This window comes from Carettochelys insculpta, chromosome 1, assembly GCF_033958435.1.
Source record: "Carettochelys insculpta isolate YL-2023 chromosome 1, ASM3395843v1, whole genome shotgun sequence".
NCBI classification, from domain to species: domain Eukaryota; kingdom Metazoa; phylum Chordata; order Testudines; family Carettochelyidae; genus Carettochelys; species Carettochelys insculpta.
In genome coordinates this window covers 68,531,636-68,555,914 of record NC_134137.1, presented here as the reverse complement: position 1 = coordinate 68,555,914, position 24,279 = coordinate 68,531,636, and the positions used below count along the sequence as shown (strand labels likewise).

General features: G+C 42.2%; 1 protein-coding gene across 10 annotated transcripts in view; it reads right to left on the bottom strand.

Moving 5' to 3' along the window:
• ELF1 (E74 like ETS transcription factor 1) overlaps positions 1 to 24,279 on the bottom strand; it is a 155,488-nt gene that overhangs the window by 69,054 nt on the left and 62,155 nt on the right. The window contains exon 1 of one of the 10 annotated variants that reach the window (XM_074988627.1): positions 16,372 to 16,389. The exons of the other annotated variants lie outside the window; for them this stretch is intronic. The gene's annotated coding sequence lies outside the window, so the exon portion shown is untranslated. Of the gene's footprint in view, positions 1 to 16,371; positions 16,390 to 24,279 lie in introns of those variants that run through there. 10 annotated transcript variants of the gene reach the window in all.

Here is a 24,279-nt window from a genome sequence, read left to right as displayed (position 1 = left end):
GGGCCCCGCCCACCAGCCAGGCCCTGTAGGGCTGACTCTGCAGTGGACAGAGTGCTGAAGAATTCTGCGATTGATGAATCGCAATTATGGGCTAACAAGAGTGTAGTATAAAGCGCTGAGTCCCCCGCCTCCAAAATCAGGAAACACAAGACTGTACAAACCTGAGAACCTCCCCAACTGTCAAAATAAACTTCACACAAGAATAAGCACAGCTCTAAATAAAGAATGTACATTCATCTGAGTTTTCTTCATGGAAGCCATGCACATGGATATATTTTAAGAAATATTTGTTTAAATTTTCACCTGATTATTATTTATTTTGTAAAGCACCTTTAGCATTTGTGAGCTCCTCCAGGTATCCTAAGAACACAGGTGCAAGTTTGTCGTAGTGCAACAGCTACAGATTGCCTCTCCATGTTCCTAATCTTTAATCTGGAGCGAGGGACCGCTTCTAACTTCTCTTACCATTTATTTCTTGGCCTCCCTTATGAGAAAATAAAGCGTGCCAGAAGCGTCAGTCATACGCTCACTAATCTCATTTCACATCAGTCACCTAGCAGCCAGTTTCCTGATATTCAAAATGAAGGATACAGCAGCAAAAGAAAAGTAGTTTAAACCTTCCACAACAGATAAATTATTACTCTTCAATAAGAAAAAATATTCTGTCTGCTAAAACATTCTCTAACGAAGGAAAAGCAACACCAATGTCCAAAATCTTTGTCATTACTGAGTGTCTCAACCCGAAAGTATTTAATAAAGAAACTAGACCAGAAACAGAATCTGTGTAGCTTCTGTCATGCTGGCATCAGAACAGTCGAATACAAACATCTTTGCAGATTTATAATTGTGCTTCCATCTCTCAGAAATATGTAAATAGAACTTTTTCCTTCATCAATCAAGAATATGGACCAATATATATAAATACTTCGGGAGTTAAAAATCATCTTGCTTTTCCTCAGGCCCAAGGAACACGACATAAAGTCATTTGATATACATGTACATCCACAGCTGGATGATACCGCTAGAGTTGTCACAATCTGTGTTGCTATGCATTTGATTTGGATTATAGACTTAAGGCTAAAACAGCACTAACATGTTTATCAAATCATGCCCTGATCTCAAAAGAGACTCATGGAAGTGACTCTTACAACTAACTAGAGAGCCACTGACATGAGTGGGACCCAAAGTTACACACATAGGATCTAATCTTTAATATATGTTTGAAATAGGTTTTTAGATATTACATCAATCGGACCACAATGGTACATAGTTTTATACCAGTTTGTTATGAGAAAAAGAATACAGATATCTAGCAAACTGATTTTTAATTCATGTTCGAGGAAATGGTCACACAGCCAAAACACTATGGGCCTAATGCAAACACCTCAGAAGTCCACGAGACTTCAGCCTGGTTTTCACCCTAAAGTCAGGCCAACGAGAGACAGCTTACATGGACTTAATCATGCATGTGTTTCATTTAAATATGGCTCCTGCTGATGTAATTACTTTGCTGCACCAACTTAAAACCCCTTCCCCACATGACTTAGAGTAACAATTGATGTAACTAAGTTGACCCAGCAAGTGTGTAGACACTGCATTACCCACTGTTACTCATCTCCAGCAGCTAGGTTCCCTGTAAGCCACAGGGCCACAAAGAAGGATATTAAGTGTTACATAGGTCCCCTGACCTGGCCCAGCCCGAGCTGCCAGGGGGAGGAGTCTGGCTCCCGACCCAGCCCTGCCAGAGCTGCTGCAGCCAGGGAGATGAGCCCTTCCTCTGACCCAGCCCATGCCTGCCAGAGCTGTTGTGGCTGAGGAAGGGAGCCCCTCCCCCTGTCCAGCCCAGCCCTGCTAGAGCTGCCTTTCCACCCGCCCAGCCCAGCCCAGCCCAGCCCGGGTTTGCTGGAGCTGCTGTGGCAGGAGAGACGTCACTCCCCAAAGCCCAGATGCTACTGTGGGGAGAGAGGGCTGCAGGGGGAGTCCTCTCTCCTCTACAGCCCTGGGACAACCTGCACCCTAAACCCTTCTTCCCCAGCCCAAGGTGTCACACGGACTAGAAGCCCTCCTCCTCTTTAAAGTCCTGCAGATATTTACAGTTCCTTTTCCTGAGTGCCCTGCTTGGAGCACAACAAACAGGTCTCCACCCCACCATTAAATGCAATTGCTCAGCTGACCACACCAGCTAAAAACTCTCCAGACTCGCTCCTGCAAGTACCCAGGAGACCCTGGATCTCCTAGGCCTGTGGGGAAAAGATGCTGCACAGGCTCAACTCGGAACCAGACTGTGATGAGGAGAACCAACCCTGCACCTGGGCTGAGAGAGTTAAATCTGCTCATCTGGCTGAGAAGGCCCTGCCCACCCCAATCCTGCTGGGCAAGCTCCAGCTGTAGGCCAGGTATAAAGACCTGGGGAGCAGCTCGGTTCCAATGGGGAATGACGTGCTGCCAGAGCTCCTGTGGAGGAGCTACCAACAGGCAAAGATGAGCTTGCGAATCTGTCAGGGAATGGAAAGAAGAAGCCCCAACCCAGTCTGGAAGGAAGAGCCAACAAGCCCTGTGCAGGAGAAGCTGATTGGAAGCAGCCCAGGGCAGGAAGTTGCACCCCAAAACCTCAGCATGTTTCAGAGGGACTTCCCACTGAGCTCGCAATGCACCACTCCACCACTGACAAGATGCTGGGCTCGGACCTGGTGGAGAGAGAGAGTCCATATCCCCCTCCCACGACAACCTCCCTCCACACCCTGGAGATCAACCCCTACTGGCACTGACTCTAGCCGCCAGACCATGCTGTCCTGTGGGAAGGGAGCAGTGACACTGACTCTTGCCATTAGGCCTGATAACACGGGAAGGAGGGCGCTGTTACAGAATGAAACCCCAGGTACTACGGTCATGGAGACATTGTGCGGCCTCAGAGGCACTCGTGGCCACAGACCTGCCACTTTCACGAAGAGCGGCATGCCATCCTCAGCAGAGACCCCATTACCACTCCCCGGTGGCACTGTGGGTATTTCCAAGGAGCTCGTCATAGGCCCATGGCATAAACTAATGAGAAGATTATGGGGAACAGGCAAATAGGGGATCCAACTGTGCAACGAGGCAAGACCTGTTTTTGATTCCACCACTGCCAGCTAGTACTGCCAGTTGAGCCCAGGTGAGCCCAGTGCAGGGGCAGGAACCTCCAGGAAGTGTACAATTTATTTTTCAATTACAAGGATGGCACCCCTAAAGCAGTAGGGTACGTACGCTGATCTATTCATCATGACTCGCACTAGAAGAGGTAGTAGAACCACCAAGAGAGGCAGAGTGGCTACCTGCTTTTTAGTCTCCAGAGTCTGAGAGCAGGAGACATGCAGAACAGCTTATTTACTTCTACTGGGATATCCTGTGCACTCTCCATAGAGATCTCAATGACCATTTCAAGGTGATAGTTTGAAACCCTCTGCAGAGGGTATCTGGGGAGGACTGCCTTATTTCGTATGCCACAGTAGGACACTTTCCCATGCCACTCAGCAATAACTTCAGCAGGCATCAGTGCAGTATTCAGGCTAGCAAGATGCAGGGCTGGGGCAGCACTGGGATGCCAGCACCAGCTGTGCTCTCAGTGCCTCTGTTGCCCTTCAGAGTGAAATTTCAACTAAAATCACCATTGCCTGCAGCAAACTGTGCCAGTACTCAGTTCCATTGCCCTCTATAACTAGAAACATGAAACTGTACTACTTCCCCTACCCCTGTGAGGACCACACTCACCATATCTGGGGTTCCAAATGGTGCTGTGTTCAATCAATCCCAAACAAAAGTGAGCATGGCCCACAGGGCTGTCTGGTGAACTGGAAGCCCTCTCTCTTGACAGAAGTGTCTACACTACAGTTCCATTGACAGAACTCTGGGGACAGAAGCATTATTCCTCACATTTTTGAGGGATAACACTGTTGAGACAAATGCAGAGTTCTGTCAAGACTCTGTCGACAGAACGCTTTGTGCGCATAGACACTCCCTGAGTTATGTCGAAAGAAGGGGACTTCTGTCATCAAAACTCTCTAGCGTAGACACACCCAGAGAGAAAAGGAAGAAAGGTGCAGAAAAACTAGAAGGACACGTTGCAGCAGATGTCTGCATTTACCAGGCAGCAAACAGACGCTGGTAGATTCAACAATCCTGTGCTCACCTCCCTTTTGTGCCCTTTGAGAACTCAATATCCTGACCTCCTTACGGCACCTCCCTCCCCTGCAACGTTCCACTTGGTGTTGTGGGTCAGTGCACTGCCATTACCATCGCATCCCATGGGACATGAAAGACAAACACAGCTTCACATACATTTGACCCGTGAAATCCATGGTTGGTGTATGTGTAACTTGAAAAGAACATAACTGTTCTTTCTCCTTCATAAGTACTAGTCACGTAATTTTCTAAATTTGATTAAGTTTAATGTGTGTTTTTATTAACTACCTGGTTCATTGGAACATAACTCCTCTTTTTTAGTTGTATGTCTGGTGCTGAGAGATTCTGAAAGTGACCAATTAATGCAGAACTGCGTAGTCTCCAACCTTCTGTCAGAGATGGTGGGCAGTGAAGGTAGAGCAGATGGGTTTGTGGGATTTAGAAAAGAAGGCATGAACATTATGGTATGCAGATGAAATCATGAGATGGAAAACACTGCATTATCAGAAGCTGACCCCATGCTCCCAGTCACCCCTGTGAAGTTTCAGCCCCACTGGGCATTACAAAATCTTCGCAAGAGAAACTGCTGGATGGTAGCAATCTACACATTAGGAAACGCACCCACAGTGCACTGCATTGTGCAACAATAAAAGCACTCCCGGTGAATAGGCACACTGTACAGGGAGCCAAGTACACACGTGCACAAGTGATGAATTAACTACTGCAGCTGTATGTCAGTGTGGCTTCGATCTATGTAAGTTTGTAGGACTGACATGGCCTTTGCACTAATTTCAATGGTCTTTGGCCTCTTATGCTGTTGTAAACATTGAGCACTTCATGAACTACCAATACTATTCATGGAAAAACGTTTCACTGACGCGTCTTTTGTGACAGTGAGTAGAAAACAGGTGGCTCTTGAAGTTCAAGGCTGTATATAAATCAGTTAAAATCATAATAAAGCATGAAAATCGTGTTACCATGCACAGTATTTCCTGCTTTATAATCCCAACCATATGCAATAAATCCCAACAAAAGGGAGCAAAAATCATATCAATAACCTTATTTCTAACATTGCAAACCAGAGGCTAACTTACCAGGTTACCAAAAAAATAAAACTGGAACTTCATATGCAATTAACTAATGAAAATTAATAACCACTGACTGATTCTGATCAAACATTGAATATGAATAAACAATATCTCAGTAGCCTGGAAATCTTCCTCTGCTTCTGCTGTGTCTCAATAAACCTGAAGCCCCTTAACAACCCTTCCAGAAGATGTGCTAATACAGCTTACACCCTAAAATATATATTTCACTGGCAATGCTGAAAGCAATCTTGAACAACACTGGACTTCATAAGCTAAACTCCTGCACATCCAGCAACCGCAGACCAGGAGGTTGCTGGATGCTAAAATATGCCAGATAAAAGTTCAGCTCTCCCCACCCCCAGTGCCGGCTCCCACTCAGTCGCTGCCCCATTACCTTGTTGGTGAAGACAGCAGGGAGCTCCTTACTGGGTTTACACATGGCCACATAGCGCGGGGAGCCACTCGTGGGGCTCGCACATGGCCACACCATGCAGGGAGCCGCTCTGGGAGGCGGGCACTGGCCAGGAGAGAAGAGGAGCTGCCAGACGCGCACACACTCAGCACAGAGGACACCAGAACAAGAGGAGGAGGAGGAGGAGGAGGAGGCGGCATCCATGGCTGGGGCAGGACAGAATCCTGGCCAACTGAGAATTCTGGTTGTTTGAATTCTGGTCAGAACAGAGGTTACTGTACGTTCTCTGTCAGACTTAGTAAGCCCTCCAATTTTGTCCCACTGAAATTCCACCCCACTGATTAGCAGCACACATTCTCTTCTTGAGGCCATTCTTACAAAATTTGGTCAGTTCAGTAAAGCTTGTAAGATGGGGTGGGATGAATCTGGCCCACCAAGCCACCAGATCTGGCCTGCAGCCCAGCACCAGCTTCAGACAGGCTAACTGCCTCCCACACCCCCACACAGTGTTCAAAGCATCTGGCTGCAGGGGGCCATGTGCAGCTTGGGGTACAGCTGTGATCCTGGCAGGAGGGAAGAAGAGGAAGGCTCCATGTGCCGCCAGTGCCCTCTGCACCCTCTGGCGAACGGGAGGAGGCGGTGGCACACAAAGCCTTTATCCCCCGCCATCCACCATGCTCCCTGTGATCAGACAAGCATATGGCCACCAACGACAAACGCTTGGAGCGGCACGTGGGGGCAGGAAAGGCCTGAGGGACGTGCTGGGCTACTGGATTGGAGTTGCCCAGCTAAGTCCATTCTGGCCAGAGCCTGCCTCTAACATGGCACCCCTTCCTGCCACCACCCTTGCTCCTGTACCCATACTCTCTCCAAGACCATGCACCCCAATCCCGGACCCCAGGTCACAACTTTCTCTCAGACCCTGCACCCCTCCTACACCTCTACTTCAGGCCAGAATCTTCTCTTGCACCCACACCCCCCCATCCAGGACCCTGCACTCAAACTCACAACCCCCTCCTTCACCCAAATTCCCTCCTCAACCCTACTCCCCCTCCTACACCCCAGTCCCTTACCCCAAACTCCCATCTGCACCCAACCTCCATCCTAGACCCCACACATCCCCCATTCATACCATGGAAGAGTGCAGCCCTTGACCATTTACCAAATTCTCCGACTGCCTCCCCATCAAAACCATCTCTGCCATAAGGAGATGCCTTCAAAACTGTATTAAAAAAACCAAAACCCCAACACAGTCTCCCTTCATTTCATGATGATTAACTAATACAGCCCTTATGTTCTCAGAGGTATAGCCGTGTTAGTATGTACCTTCACCAAAAAGCAGTCCTGTAGCACCTTAAAGACTTTATGGTGTTGTCATTCAAGCACTCATGCAAAACATCAACTTGCTACCAACATTAGTACGCAGAGAGTACATCAATGTTGCACACTGTGGTGGTCAACACCCATCAAACCGAGCAAAACCAGCACTTCACCAGGTGACTACTCTTAACACTGCAGGCTATTAAAAGACATAGTCAGAACACCCAGGGTAAAATGTTCCAAAGACATAAACAATCTGCTGAGAAAGTTCTAACACCAGTCTTGGAGTCACCACTGGCTGGAGTCAACATATCTTAAATCGATTTTTGCCACTATCCTCACAGTAGGAGCTTGACAGGAGAAACTTTGCCATGGACTTCCCTTTCTCCCAGGATTGATGGTGGTGCCCTGATCATATGATTTTGTGTGACCATACTAGGCAGGGTAAATCAAATCCTGAAAGATCGACTGCCAGCTTGCTGACTTTTCCAGACGTGCAGATGTAACATTATTTAGAACATGGACTGCTGCAATATGTATTACCTAATGTTTCCACATTGTTTTGAAAGCTAGTCTTAAATAGAGCACACTATTTTGATCTAGCCCAGGGGTGACAAACATGTGGATAATGGCTGAAAGACAACAGAAAACAAAAGGCTGTAGCCACTTACCCAGGCTCCTATCCCCACTCCCTGCTTAGAGTGAGACTCAATAGGGCAAACAGGATACAAAGAATACAAGAGGCCACAATCCATCCTGGCCAAAGTCAGGCAAACACACAAAAATGGCAGCAAAACCACTCTCCTGACCTTCTCAATGTTTCCCTCTGCCAACAGGCATCACTGCTGTCTTATCAAGATTGAGCCGGATCTAGTTCACTGCATTCAGGACCACATCTCGGTCAGAAAAAGTACTGACAATGCAGAATCCGAGTGCGATGAAAAGGAAACACACAGCTGAGCAACACAGCAACCCAAAACACCTTATGATCTCTTCAAGTATCTGTAGGCACTGTTCACATGGGGCAGGTACTAACAAGATGGAAGACTGTTGAAATTCAGAGGGAAGCATCTTTTGTACAAAAAGACAATGGCCCTCAGTTATTCCTCACAAGATTTCTGGTTACTTCAGTATAAATAGCAGCAACAGCTGCAGATCTGACAAACGCAACCTGAGTTTTCCCAATAACTGAAGAAACCTGAATACTATCAACATCAGTAGTATCTGTTCCAAAGCCAGGTTTGAAACCAACCTGTGTTATCAAGGACTACAGGGTTACATTGTGAAGAGAAGAGGACAGAAATCAGTCAGGTCACTTCTGAAAATTGGACTTGAGCTCCTAAGTCCTCATCTATGCACGAAATACGACCACTTTAATTAATCCAATAAATTTAAAGCAGTATATCCGCCACCATACGTATGCCAATATGGGAAGGGAAATAAGGGATACCAACACAATTATTAAGGTACCAATTCAGTGTGTGAAATAGGCCTTAGGCACTTTTGAAAATTCACCCCAGAACTATGCTAGCTCCATTGGTTTTCTTGACTTCTCCATATAATTTTCTCTTTCAGTGGTCACTTCTGGCTATAATCAGTCCCCTTTAGAATACCTCTGGGTTTATCCTGGTCCCTCCTCTTATCTGCATAACCACAATACCTTTGTCATCCTTAAACTATGCTCCACAAGAGTTTACCTCCATTTTATTATATATCAGTGGAATAAAGAAGGGAAATCAAATGTTCCTATTTACCTCTTCTTATAATACATGAACAGACACTGAATTGAATTGAATTGAATCTCAGAAAATTTAAAACTGAGCAAAAAAAAAAATTCAGCTTATAAAGAACCAGAGAACTGGCTGGCACAGAGATATTACAGGGCAAAAGTTTAAGGAAAGTATTAGAATCACAAAATCATAGAACACTAGAACTGCAAGAGGCCTTGAGAGGTCATTGAGTCCAGTCCCCTGCTCTCAAGGCAGGACCATGCACCATCTAGACCATCCCCAAGAGATGTATATCTATCCTTCCTAGGTAGTTTACTCCACTATTTAACCACCCTGACAGTTAGGAACTTTTTCCTAATACCCAACCTAAACCTCCCTTCCTGTAGTTTAAGCCCATTGCTCCTTGTCCTACCCTCAGAGGCCAAGGAGAATAATTTTCCTCCCTCCTCCTTGTAAAACTCTTTTAGGTACTTGAAAGCCACTATCACGTCCTCTCTAAGTCTTCTCTTTTCTAAACTAAACAAGCCCAGTTCTTTCAGTGTTCCCTCACAGCTCATGTTCTCTAGACCTTTAATCATTTTTATTGCTCTTCTCTTGGACCTTCTCCAATGTCTCCACATCTTTCTTGAAATATCGTGCCCAGAACTGAATACAGTTCTCCATCTGAGGCCTAATGAATGCTGAGTAGAGTGAGTAATAGAGATCAAGAATGCCATACTGGGTCAGGCCAATGGTCCATCTAGCCCAGTATCCTGTCTTCTGACAGTTGCCAGTGCCTGATAATGAAAAGAATTGGGCAATCATCAAATCCATCATCTCCTGTTGTCCAGTCCCAGCATCTGGCAGTCAAATGCTTAGAGACATCAGGAGCATAGGACAACCTCTTTGACCAGCTTGGCTAATGGCTTTTGGTGGACCTAGCCTCATTAACTGATATAATTTTTTTGTGAACCAAGTTATAGTTTTGGCCTTCACAAAAGCTTCAAGCAATGATTTCTATAGGTTGAATATGTGATGCATGCATAATTACTTCCTTTGATTTGTTTTAAACCTATTGCTTATTAATTTCATTGGGTGACTCCCCGGTTCAAAGTTACAGTAAATAAGATTTTAAAAAGAAAACAAGTTTGGAATAAATATAAACCATCATGCTTCACAGCACGAGCCAAACTCTTATAGATGTGAATTTCAAACAAGCTTCTAATACCAGAAGGATTACCCTCTGCCTCCCTCTGGCCCTCCAATAATTGCTCACTTGGGATTCTTGCATTGTCTTGAAATAAGTGGTGCTGCTCACTGTCAAGGAAGGGTGAAGTTTATTCTGGAAGCAATTTTTCCAACTACATGGGATAAAAATGCCTATTCCAGTTCATCAAGACACAAGATTTCACACTCATATATTTTACAGCTGCAAAACACAAAATAGGCAAATATTTAGTAATAATTACATAATGAGAGGAAATTGAAATCACTAAATTATGCCCGCCTGCTTGATTCACACACAGGGTCCAGACTTTGCTCCAACACCTTCCCCTAGAATACACAGTGTACCTTATAATCTATATTGTAAACTTTTGAGATAGGCACTGTCTTTGATTATCATACCATAGTGAGTAAAACACTGACCAGACTGTAAGCATAACACAAATAAAGTACATTTGCAAGAATTACTAATACCAAGAGCAAACTCCCACTTCAAAATCTGGCTAAACAAAAACTAGAGACAAGGACTGAATTACTGAATGTGAATTGTTAAAAACCCAGCACTAGTGTTAAGAATTCACATGAACCAAATGCTTTAATATTTTGCAATACGAAAGGATTAAATATATTATTGAGCTTGGAAGTGGGGTACCTAACTTCCAGTTTTAAGTAGTTCCTCTTCTGTTATGCTGCTAGCTGTTCTAGAATTGGGTAGGCCTGGGGAGCAAGGATTGCCCTGAATGAGAAATGTTTGATTTGTTGACTGGATGTAGATTTCTACAGCTGCCTACAGGTAGTTAAACTTTTGTTTTATGCAGATGAGTGCCTGGTAATATAGGACATTTGGCCAATAACTTGTGAAGTCTGTCACCACATCATAGTAACTATCACTCTCCTACCTCAACTCTTGGTTCTGATCTATGATTTATTCCCTTTTAAGTTTAAAATATAACTCCGTATCCACATAGGCCCACAGTTGTATGTACTTGTTATTTGAGGAAATAAGATTTCCCCTGAACTCTGTTTATCCAATGATCCTTTTTACCAGTGAGTTAGTTATCTCAGACTCTGGCTCTTTAAAGGTGACTGACAAACCCCTTCCCATTGAAGGCAAACTGATTTGACCTGGCTACAGAGATCTGCATGTTGCTTCTTGCCACACGAGGGCCTGATTTCTAAATGGCATATCAGTATTTAATATTCCCTGTTAAAACGTGCCATCAGCCACCACAACTGTTTGCAAGTGCCTTTATTGTATTAAATGAGAATCATCCTTCTATGTATGAAGAAAGACAGGCCTGCAAAAATGTCAACTTATTTCACTGTTTTGCACCTTAGAGGACTCTTCTTCCTGTTATCTTAATTTCTTTTTTCTTTTTGTTGTTTTGCTGTTGCATTCTAACTGATTACCAAGAGCACGCTGTTGAACAAAATAAATTATTTTTAGGAGTTGAGCATTTTGTTCTGCAATGTATATTCATAATAATATTCTGTGCACAGATTCACTGTAAATATGCTGTCAAGGTTTGGTTTTCACTTACGTGCACAAGTTTAAAAAACAGGTATAAACTATGTTGAGCAAAAATTGTGTATTTTCCGCATTAACAAAACCCTCTCTTCTTCATCCTGCTCCCCCGCCCCCCTCCACAGCTATTCCCATTCCCCTTCCATTCACATCTTGATATTTTATAGGCCTCTGACATACGTTTATCCACCACGGAGTCCCCAAAGAGACCTCTGCAGGCCTCAGCAATGCAAATGATCTTACCTTTGCTGAGACTCGAAGGGACTGATATGATAATTGTGCAGACTATGGAATATTCCTCTTGTTTGTCTCTCATTTGCTGTCATCTGTGAGCAATATGAATAGTCTCAACCTTACTCTGGAGCGAGCCGCTGTTACTTAGCTAGACCTGAAATTCCAGTTCTTTTACATTGCTATCTACTTTCCTTCATTAGTTTGCCAGTCCTACCCTGGTATCAGATTACTTGAAGCCAATATTTATAGCACCTTGCAAAACACTCACACATATCACATACCTACATCTGCCCGTACCTGTTGCCCTCATTTTTAACCCTTTTTAGCACTAAAACAAATATATTTATTTGTTATATTTTCAGCTTTCTTGTTTTTTGTTTGCTTTTCAAACTAGTTTAGGTGATATTTTTTCTCCTGCCAGTCAGCTGAAAGAGAGTGCCTCAATACCTCCAAAAAGTTATAAGGATAACTGTTAACATAATCCCAAACACTTTTATAATCCTGTAATTTAACATTATAGACCTCCCCTGTAATGCAATGCATGTCATATACAAAGATGCTGAAATACCCACAAGAGTGAATTTATTTAGATAGCAAGAATTAAAAAGGCTTATTGTACTGCAAGCAAGAATTATTTTATATAAACACTTTTCCCATGCTATTTTTATTTATAGCATCACAGAAAAATCGTCCACAAAGATTTTTTTAATTTAAAATGATCAGCTGCAGAGTCTAGCCATGTTTTCCCTTTGACTCCAGTGCTTCCTAGTTGGAGCAGGAGCTAGTCAATTTTTTTTTTATGTGACTGGAAGGCATAAGTAGTCATTACAGACGGAATTTCTGTCCCACAGCAGTTTCAAGGCTGTTTCTCTGCCTTGAACACATGAGGCTGCCTCAGGGCTGTCCCTTGCTTGCCTGACTGTGATCATTCTTATCCACCCATCCCCTTCTGGAGAGGACTCCACTAATTCTGTTTCATCCAGTGTTTGTCTTGCATGTCTTATACCCATAGATAGATAGATAGATAAAGTAAAATGTTTAAGACATACCAATAAATAAAACATATAAAATCAAGTAATTTCTCACACAGATGCAATAATGTGTCCTAGACATTATACATGACACACAGGAAGCTTTAAACCACAACCCCGGGCTTTTCGCCCAAGACAAGGCATCTTGTCCATTCCTGTATTAGAGGTCCCATTTTATAGGTCTACGACGTACCTCGGAAGTTATATATTTTTCATTCTATGTATATAATGTATAAATAAATTAATTCTTAGTAATTATATTATTATTATTATTATTACTACTACTATTATTGGAGATACACCTCTCCTAGAACTGGAAGGGACCTCAGGAGGTCATCTAGTCCAGTCCCCGGCCCTCTTGGCAGGACCAAGCACCATCCCTGACATCTATTTGCCTCAATCCCTAAATGGCCTCCTCAGAATCTGGACAGTGCACATCTAGCAGCAGTGAGTGGATTAACTTCAGTGCAATAGAAAATAGACAGTAAAGATGACTCTGCCATTTACATGTAGCTGTGTTCTGTTGCCAGATATTAGAGAGATAAGGCAGAGCAATATCTTTTACCTCACACACCTTTCCCCCTCTGCCATCTATCATCATTCAACCCAACAGTACAACTAAAATGCACAGGGGGAAAGCTCTATTTATTTGCTCCTTTAAGATGAGTTCATTAAGAACATAAGAACATAAGAATGGCCATACTGGGTCAGACCAAAGGTCCATCCAGCCCAGCATTCCATCTGCCGACGGTGGCCAATGCCAGGTGCCCCAGAGAAGGAGAACAGAAGACAATGATCAAGTGATTTATCTCCTGCCATCCATCTCCTGCCGTTGTTATGAAGGCTAGGGCACCATACTTTATCCCTGGCTAATAGCCATTTATGGACCTAACCTGCAAAAATTTATCAAGCTCTTTTTTAAACCCTAATAGAGTCCTGGCCTTCACAGCCTCCTCGGGCAAGGAGTTCCACAGGTTGACTGTGCGCTGTGTGAAGAAAAATTTCCTTTTATTAGTTTTGAACCTACTACCCATCAATTTCATTTGGTGTCCCCTAGTTCTTGTAGTATGGGAAAAGGTAAATAATTTTTCTATATTCACTTTCTCCACACCATTCATGATTTTATATACCTCTATCATATCACCCCTCAATCGCCTCTTTTCCAAACTGAAAAGTCCCAGTCTCTCTAGCCTCTCCCCATATGGGACCCGTTCCAAGCCCCTAATCATCTTAGTTGCCCTTTTCTGAACCTTTTCTAATGCCAATATATCTTTTTTGAGGTGAGGAGACCACATCTGCACGCAGTACTCAAGATGTGGGCGTACCATAGTTTTATATAGGGGAAGTATGATATCTTTTGTCTTATTATTGATCCCTTTTTTAAAAATTCCTAACATCCTATTTGCCTTACTAACTGCCGCTGCACACTGCGTGGATGTCTTCAGAGAACTATCCACTATAACTCCAAGATCCCTTTCCTGATCTGTCGTAGCTAAATTTGACCCCATCATGTAGTACGTGTAATTTGGGTTATTTTTTCCAACATGCATTACCTTACACTTACCCACATTAAATTTCATTTGCCATTTTGCTGCCCAATCACTCAGTTTGCTGAGATCTTTTTGTAGTTCTTCACAATCCTTTTTGGTTTTGACTGTCCTGAACAACTTGGTGTCACCTGCAAACTTTGCCACCTCACTGCTTACCTCATTTTCTAGATCATTGATGAACAAGTTGAACAGGATCGGTCCCAGGACTGACCCCTGGGGAACACCACTAGTTACCCTTCTCCATTGTGAAAATTTACCATTTATTCCCACCCTTTGTTTTCTGTCTTTTAACCAATTCCCGATCCATGAAAGGATCCTTCCTCCTATCCCATGACCACCTAATTTACATAAAAGCCTTTGGTGTGGGACCGTGTCATTAACTCATCCCTTCAAGAATCACAGATCAAACAAATCGCTTTTTTATATAGTATTTGCTATTTTTGCTTTAAGAAATATCACTAGTTTAATCACGAAAAAGGACAGCTTCAGCACATATCACAGTGTCCTTATTAATTGTCTGTGGCTCAACAGGAGTTTTATTATGCCATAAACTGAGTACTTTGGCCCTGATCCAGCAAAACACCTGAATATGTACTTATATTAATGCAATAGTTAACAATGAAACACATCTGATTTTTTTCCCTTAAACATACTAACAGGCCATCTAGTTATTGGGGGAGGAACAACAGATGCTTCCACTTCCAAACTATTACTTAGCTAAAACACATGTCTTTTCACAAATGTATCATTTAATCTTACTTTCTCAAATAATTCTTCCTTAAGTTTTTTTACGTTGTGACTGGAGTACACAATATTTCTGCGTGTACATTGGTCCTTTTATTTCCCCACAGGAATTCAAACAGTGGACTCCTCAAAGCAAGCAGGAAAGGCTTTGCCATCCCAGTTTTGAAACAGATATAATAGGATCTTTATTTGTTGCTCTTATAAACTAGGTTCTTAACACGCTTCTGTTCCTCTTTTTTGCCTACCTATTTTCAGATATCATGAATTGCCATTGGAACTAAATATTTGGGACATATTCTTTAGAAACATTTCTGATTCCAGGTGACTGACACAGTCAACTATTACAGATAGCGCTGTGGAAGCCAAATATTTTTTATGGTTTGAAAGATCCAGCACCATACTACTGCAGAAAGAGTGTTTAATAAAGATGGGGCCACGGAAAGAGAGATGAAAGGCTCAATCAGTAATCTCTCTGGAAAAGATGATTTTGTAACATACCATAGGAAATACACCAGGCCCATATGTAATTCATCAGGACTATGCACAAAGCATTTATATTCCTTCAGAATAATGATGGAAGAAGCTCACTACCTTTCATGAATAGAAACACTTGATCAGCAAAAGGCTATATAAACAACAATTAGAGATAGCATAGGGAAAAGCAGAGAACTGAATGGTACCAGCAACAATGTAGATTGATATGAAACCCTGGTAGATAAGGGAGTGGGAGATTTCATAGTCTGGCTTCATGATTGCTCTCCTTTCGGGAAAATACTTGGCAATGACTTCCGAAGATATTTATTAATTTCAATTTAGTGAATCATAAGGATGTTCAGTAATGCATATTTTAACAAAATACACAGAACTCCTTCTTTTTAGTACTTAAAAGAAAAATCCGTGTAATTTCAGAAAAACTAGTATTTCAGAGGACATAAAGAATAGTAACAGAGAGGAAGCCATGCTAGTCTATACACTATCAAAACAAAAAGCAGTCAAGGAGCACTTTAAAGACTAGCACTATTTTGCTAGTCTTTTAAGTGCTACTTGACTGCTTTTTGTTTCGATAGAGGACAAAGTCTAAGTCTACACAAGAAGCATCTGTCGACAGAAGTGACTGTTGTAAGGGATTTCCTGGCAAAACTTCTGTTGACCGACCATGTCTACACGCCTACACATAAAAGCAGCTTGAAAGAGCAATCCACTCCATCAACAGAGAGCAGCCAGAGTGCCCAGCCATCTCGCAACAGCATAGCTGACAGGAAGTTCTGCAAATAGGGCTGCTCAGTTAACCAGAAGCCCTGTCTGTTGACATAAGGGCCCTGGGTTGCCTACATAGCTGTTTTATCTACAGACACCTGTTGAGAAAGGCGTTATACCTGAACGTGAAGAGGTATAATGCTGTCAGTGGATGTGCTGAGTTTTCTTGACAGACTGTCGACAAAGTACATTTTATGTGTAGACATTTTTCCAACAAAAGCTCATTTTTCCAGAAAAACCCTCTCATGTAGACGTAACTAAAGGATAGGAAAAAAGTGAAACAGATAAGATGCTGAATTAGTTATCTTTTTGCACTGAAGTGGTGACTATTGTCTCTCTCATCCAGTGCTTATAGTGGTTTGAAAAAACTGGGTGCCTCTTATAATCCTGGAATGGCAGTTTTGGTAAGAGTGCTTGAAGTATTTCATTCAACTACCCACCTTTTTTTTTCCCAACCAGCCTGAGATCCTTGCAGTAGTCCCCCACCACACATACACCATACGTACCCATTCACATATGCTTTTTTAATACAAAGACATTTAAGATGGCTTTGCATTCATTTTTCTTTAGGGGGATAACCTTGTTTCTTGTTTTACTCAGACTCCAAGTATTATCCTAATTCAAGCAGGTTTCCTAAATCAGGGCCTAAATTAATAACTTTGTAAGTTTATAAACTGAGATTTATTACTAGTTCCAAGTCCTTGTTAGTATGCCACAAAGGCTGGGCCTACACTTGCCTCCAACTTCGAAAGGGGCATGTTAATCAGAGCAATGGGAGATTACTAATGAAGAGCTGCAGTGAATATGTAGCACTTCATTAGCTAATTCTCCCCCACGGTAACTTCAAAGTGTCAGACTTCGAAGTGCCAGCATGAGCTTCGAAGTGCCTTTACTCCTCAAAATTTTGCAATTAATGCAAATTAATTAATTTAATGCAAAACAAATTAATTAATGCAAAACAAATTAACTAGATGAAAAATAGTTGTGACTAATCCCAGTTTTAACTGTACTAAATAATAATAATATCAATATTTTGGAGGTTTTTCTACATTTTCAAATATACTAATTTCAATTACAACACAAAATAAAAGTGTGCAATGCTCAGTTTGGATTATTTTTGTCACAAACATTTGCAATGTAAAACGATAAAGAAATGGAATGTTTCAATTCACCTTTTACAAGATTAGGATTTGGAAACTGTTAGCTACTTTATGTACATTAAGCTATCAATCAGTACTACCAACTGCAAGCATTAATAAATCATGAGTCAGACTGCCCCAGATTATGAGATCAGTTTACAAATCATCAGGGGTCTGCAACCTGCAGCTCCAGAGTCACATGAGGCTCCTTAAGCACTTCAATGTGGCTCCCAATGCTATAGTTACAAAGTTAAAAAGAAAAAATAAACCCTCCTGATTATTTTCTATAAACGCCTACAAGCCCCAATAATGAACAATTCATATCTAAATAGCAAATGATACGTGATCCTGAAATGTTGGATAACTTCCCTGATGTGCTCCAGAGAGAGAGAAGGTTTGGGAATAAAAGTCAGGAAGACAGTGATACAAATACAAACATAAAGTGTGAGGAAACAGAATACGTAAAAAGTCTGTGGATGTCCTGCAATAAACTTGTAGCACATTACAAATCATAGTATGTGTGCTATTCTTAAAATGGGGGGGAGGGTTTACAAAAAGTATGGATTTAACGTTATTTAGTAAGGTCTGTCTCATGTTCACATGCACTGAGGCTCTTGAATCACTGATGTTTTTACCTAATTGGAATAAAAGGCTCTTCATGCCATTTTGATTGCTGACCCATGAGCCAAGTCAACCAGCTACACAACAGTGCTGCTGTGATACAGTTGACTGTCGTAACTGTGTTGCTGTGCCACAGTCATACCCATAAGCTCCAAGTCTGTGATTCACTTTTGTAAATGACGCTTCTTTGCTTTTGAGAATTTTATTCCTCGTCTAGAAACTATATGATGTTAAATCAAATTACGCAGTTCAAGCCAACCAGCTGAGCAGATGCTTAACACACCTGACTGTAGGTTAAGATGTTAATAGTTTAAACCTAGCTAACTCATTCTAACATCAGAGAGGTAGCCATGTTAGTCTGTATCTTCGAGAACAACAAGAAGTGACTCGTGCATCTGATAAGTGGGTCTTCGCCCACAAAAGCTTATGCTCCAAAATATCTGCTAGTCTATAAGGTGCCACAGGGATTCTTTTTGTTCTCATTATAACATCATATCTTTAAATCCTTCTCTCGATAAGATTTGAGGGAGTTTCCAAAGCTTGTACGGTGGCAGAGGTTTAGTGCAACCACAGAAAGACATAAAAGTAGCTTATTGTTTTAAAAAGCCAATTTTTCTAAATTCTCTAAAAAACCATACAGAGAAATACATGTCAGGACCCAACAGTTATCATAACTGAGAAAAAATAGACTTGAGGTATATGAATAGAATAAACTCTAGTGAAAGAAGTGTCCATATGTCCCATTTTGTGGTATCTGTGGAAACATGAATTGCCACCCAGTAGCTAATTTAGAAGTTTACTCATAGGAAATGTAAGTCTTCTTCCCAGGGAAACAGAGACAAAGCTCGTCTGAAACTGATTTAGGAAGGTTGAAATCTTTGGATAGACACACTTCCCTGACACACAACTTTAGCTCCTAGCAACGAAGACCTTTCACATAATCCAGTGGTGGGGAACCCAGGGCCTGTGATCCATATTTGGACTGCAGCTTGTCTGGAACCAGACCCCAAGGCTCCCCTCCATGGCATCTGACCCACAGCAGCTGGAGGGTTTGAAGCCCTGAGCTTCACATGCCACATCAGGAAAGCTGCAGTCCAAATCCAGACGGAAGGCTCTGCCAGGGCCTAGCCGGGGGGGACAGGAGAGGCTCCGGGCTCCGCTGCCGATCACTGCTGTTCCCCCAGCTGGGAGAAGGGCAAAGCCTCTGCAGGCTGCCTGGAAGCTTCCTGTTGCTGCTCTAGGAGTGTGTGTGTGCGTGCGCGTGCGTGCGTACGCGCAAATCCTTGTGTGTCTGGGGGGGTGCTGCAAAGACAAGCTGCACCCGTCACCCAGACTCTGCCCCAGACAGCTCCTGCATCCCCTTCTCTTTCAAACCCTGGCTCCCACCCGCTTCCTGCACCCGCCCTCCTATCCTGATTCCCCACCCACACCCCTCTCCTACCCTTTCCATCCCAGATCCCTCACCTCCATCTTGAGCCCTGCTTCCCAGACCCCACACCCTGACCATCCCCTGCACCCTTCCTCTCACTTAGACCCACACTGCCAGCTTGCTGCTGCACCCCACCTCCTGCCCAGACGCAGTAGCCACTTCTGACTGATTTGTCTATGGGGCAGTGGCCCCCAACACAAAAAAGATTTCCCACCCCTGGCATAATCCATGGACTTCCCGAAAGCTTTTGTCTGTGTGAGGTAACTTCACAGCACTCCAGGGTATGCCACAACTATCCTTCGAGGCGAAGAGTGCCAGGGCAGTGGAATTCAACTGCAACCTTTTAAACAAGTGGAAGACAATTTGAGGATGAAGGTCACATCTTGATGCAGTACTGCTCTGTCAAAGGCCTTGTCTACACTGCCTCACAGTTCGGAGTACCGGGAACAGCAGCATACACCAAACCGTTGAGCATTATCTGCCCAGTGTGGGTGCCATGGGAAAAAAAGTATAAAGGATCTGCCTGTCTGGTCTGTGATTGTGAACACTGAATCCCCAAAAGATTTGGATACAGGGAGAAACACCAGAGGGCTGCTACTAATCCCTCTCCTCCAAGGCTGGGCAAATCTTTAAATTACTACAGAAAGCAGAGATGAAATGAGCTCTGTGTCCAGGTCAGCAGATGCACTATATCACACACAGGCATCTCTCATGAAGAGATTCAGCTCATGCACTGCCTGAATCAGCAAGCATATGAAAATTGAAGTTTAAAATGGAAACCAAATTGCAATTGTAACATCTTTCACAGTCCGAAAGATGAAAAATGTGAGGATATTTTTAATTATAATGTCATTTACACACACACACCCTACTTTTTCATCTCTTTTAGACTAAAAATTTGATCTCTATATTCAGGGGCTCAGTTTTCAACATAATGTGGTTCATTAAAATCACAGCCACGATACAATTTTGAAATTAATTTTTTAGTGTGGGGTGGAAGGGAGTAGAGTTAATGGATGGTACGGATAACCTGTTAATCCAGGCAGGATGAGTATTGAATAAAATACTCAAAATGAACATCACATTAAAAACCTGTGGAAAGCACCCTTTTCAGCATGAAAACACAGCATACAAAGAAATAAATATGCACAAGGAGACCATTCCAATTAAAGAGAAACTGCTTAATTAACAGATGAGGCATATACAGGTGAAGATCAGATGCAAAATTCTAACTACAATTTTGATAAACCATGCAATCATAATATGTAAATTAACAATTCCAGCTAACTGCAAGTATTGAAAAATTATAAATCAGGCCTCAAAACAGGGTGGATAAAACTCAATGATTTTTTTTTAAATTAAATATTGAATTTTTCCTAAATGACTTTTTTTTATTTTTAAAAAATCATCAGTAAAATACTACGTTTCTCATTAAAAATAACAGTTACAATTAAATTTCATCACAAATATGCTGCACTTAGAGTCCCATAAAAATGGATCAACGGCTCTGGTGTGTCCAACAGTAATACTGGCTCTTGCTTCTTCAAAGTTTCTGGGCTTTCAATTTCTATTTCTCAGCAGACTAAAAAGTAGCATGTGCAAACACAGACACAGTCTTGTTAGGACTGTTTTTGTTCTGTCTTAAGACAGAGAGACAATGTATACTAAAGGAAGAAGGCAGCACAGAAAGGAACAGTGGAGTGGAGTGGAAAGAAAAAAGGGAAGACATTATTCAGCACATACACACCTTCCTATATTCCACCACACATTTGCTACAGAAAAATTGACAAGGTTTCTGGATATAAAAGGGAACCTATGCGGGAATATTTTGAAGAAATTCGTTCCTCAGATAAAAAAAAGAGAATGTGTCCAGTTAAAGCAATGCCAGAAGGAGATGCATGGTGTAGCAGCAAGAAAGAAACATCATAAGGAAAACTGCTTATTGGAAGAAAATGATGTGACTGGACACGTGAATATGGCCCAGTCGGCCAACTGGTTCGCAACTTCAATAATTCACTTTGCAATGCATAATTTCTCAAGACTCTCTCTAGTGTAGCTGTTTGCTGTGTTGGATGGCAGTAGAAAAAATGTTTTGCTTAGATAATCCGTATGGTTAATTAGTTAACTAGGTTTACAATCTATCACACAGGCATACAGTACAGAGAGCTGCAGTAAGAGAAATCTAGAGTTGTCAGTTACCACTGACTGTCAATTTTTTATTTTTTACTACATAATACATGGCCCTCATTTTGGAACATCATGCCCAAATGATGATGCCATAAATCTATTCCCTATTTTATTTCAGTATAACTCAGTTTTTTGCAAGAGAACCCCATTCTATACTTGGTTTCACAAAAAGCAGGTACGTCAGTGAAATCAATGGGCTCATTCCAAAATTAAGTGCATTCTTAAGCACAGCCAGTCTCAACTTTTTTGGTAACTTAATTTAAATTTTTTTTTTTTGTGATTTATATTGTTGTTTAAATCAATCATTTAAATTAATCTTAATACATGCTACCCCAAAATCATGAGATTTGCTTTAAAATCTGAAATCTTTTCTAAAATAGCAATTTTTAGATGGGTTTTTATTTGTCTACTGGTTTTCAGCCTTTAGGATATGCTTATACTACGGTTTTCAGCTTTTTCTCTACTACCATAAGAGCTCTTTAAAAATATTAAAAGCAGAGATTCTCATAGAAACAATGGGACACAAGAGGTCTGGCATTAGGAAAACATCTCGCCAAATATAACAGGACCTGGAGATAAAAACCGCAAGATATAGCAACACTGCAATTCTTTAGCACAAAGAAATCATGACATTTCAAGTTCCCCCTCAAATGGAAATAGCCCTTTGCTTATATTTTAAGATCATCTAGCGACAATTTACTTGCTAGCTTACTCCAAGTTTCTATCTAAATTTCAAAGAAGTACTGTTTTAATAACAGCCAAACAAACAAACATCATACCTTCGTTCTATTGCTTTACTGACAGTTTCCGTAGTTACTGTTTTACAGTTACTCTGCAACAGTTAAAATATTCTCCTCTTATTCCAATTACTGTCCGAATTCTGGTCTTTAATGTTAGATATGCTTATAAATGGAAAGCAAATATATTTAATAATGTTTGATTCAGGAGGCTGCTTGTTACACAATGTCTGTCCGTGATGGAAACTAAAGTAGTCATCTCTTAGTACATCTGTTCCTCTGCTAGTGGTTTAACTGACAGGAAGCAGAAACAAAGATATGAAGTCTGAATGACAAGCGTTTCCTGTCTTCACAGCTACATCTTTCTTTTTTTACTAGTTATAAAATAATTCATTAATCCCTACGTGTGACAGACAAAGATATAAACAGCAGCATACACAGGGAGATGAAATTCTCCTAAAACCAGTGACAAATATATTTTCCAAAGAAGAGGACAAAAAGTTATATTCACATAAAGTCAGCCAATCTGATATAACTCACCTACACTGATAACAACATGCTTTCATGAGACTCATGAACCATTAAAAACTGTGATCATATGAACGTGAGTACTACACACATCAGTACAACAGAGGTTTTAGCATGTGGCCTTCTATAAAGCAGACAAGAGACAGCAAAGCATCCTAGCAGTCAAAACACACTGTATAACAGATAAACAGAAAGAAGCGGAGGTTACCCATAAATACACAGCAGCCATTGATGGAAGCCACGTTGTTCAGAAGTGCAAGCATTAGTTCAGACATTAAAACATTACAAAAATGTGTTGCACATAACAATTACCTACCGGCATTTGATTAAATTAGAGGCCCCAACAGGCTTTTGTACATGTAGTTTCTAGCATTCTACCACAAAATAGTGGAGAAACATTTATTGCAGCCCCTGCCCCCGCAAAAAAAAATTAAAAAGAAAAAGAAAAAGCACAGTAAGAACTACTACAGAGCTAGCAAGTGAAGGTTAAGTGGGCAGGCAAAGCAAATTTTCACTAAAAGGAGACACAACACTGTTACTGCTGTAATCAGAGTCCTCATTTTTTAATGACTATATAGTAAAAATCCCCTTTGATTCCCCAAGTATGTTAAACCTGAGGATCTCCATGAAGAAATGTTGCTTTCCTGGTTCAAGGAACTGCCCCCTCCTGCTGCTTAAACTCAGGCTATCAGAAAGTTTCATTTCCCTAATGCAGATGTGAGAAAGCTTCTTTGGGTGAGGAGCCGCTGGCCAACAGAAAAACCAGGCTGAAGCCATGTTCAAAAAAAGATGAACCCTCACTGACTTTGCCCACAACAGAGACAGCCTCACTCTCCTCACACTCCAGCCTCGTGCGGGGGGTGGGGCAAAGAGGGGGAAGGACAGACCAATGTTCAGGGCTTCCCCGAGGTCAGATTAATCCTTCTGGGAAGATTGGGACTCGCAGATTTTGTGGGCTCTCCCTAGGCTCTGAAGTAGGGCCAAAAATAAGAGGGTCATTGTGTGGAAGGGAGCTGGAGGGGAGCAGGGTTGAAATAAGGGTGTGAGATCTGGGAGGGAGGGGGCAGGAACAGGCTAGGGGTGGGGGATCTGGACAGAAGGGAGGGTGCAGGAGTGAGGTGAGGGCATGGGGTTTGCTGGAAGTGAGGGTGCAGGAGTGGACTGTGGATAGTGATCTTGGCAACAGGGTGCAATAGGGGAGTTGGGGTGTGGGTTCAGTAAGGGAGGCAGGATGCAGGAGCAGGTTGAAGGTGGGGGCCTGGGTGGTAGCCAAGTTGCAGGAGCAGACTGGGGATGCAGGGTTAGGATGGAAAGGAGGTTGCAGGAGCGGGAGCGTCTGGTGGGAGACAGGTGTAGGAGCAGGCTAGGGACTGGGTGTTGGGGGAG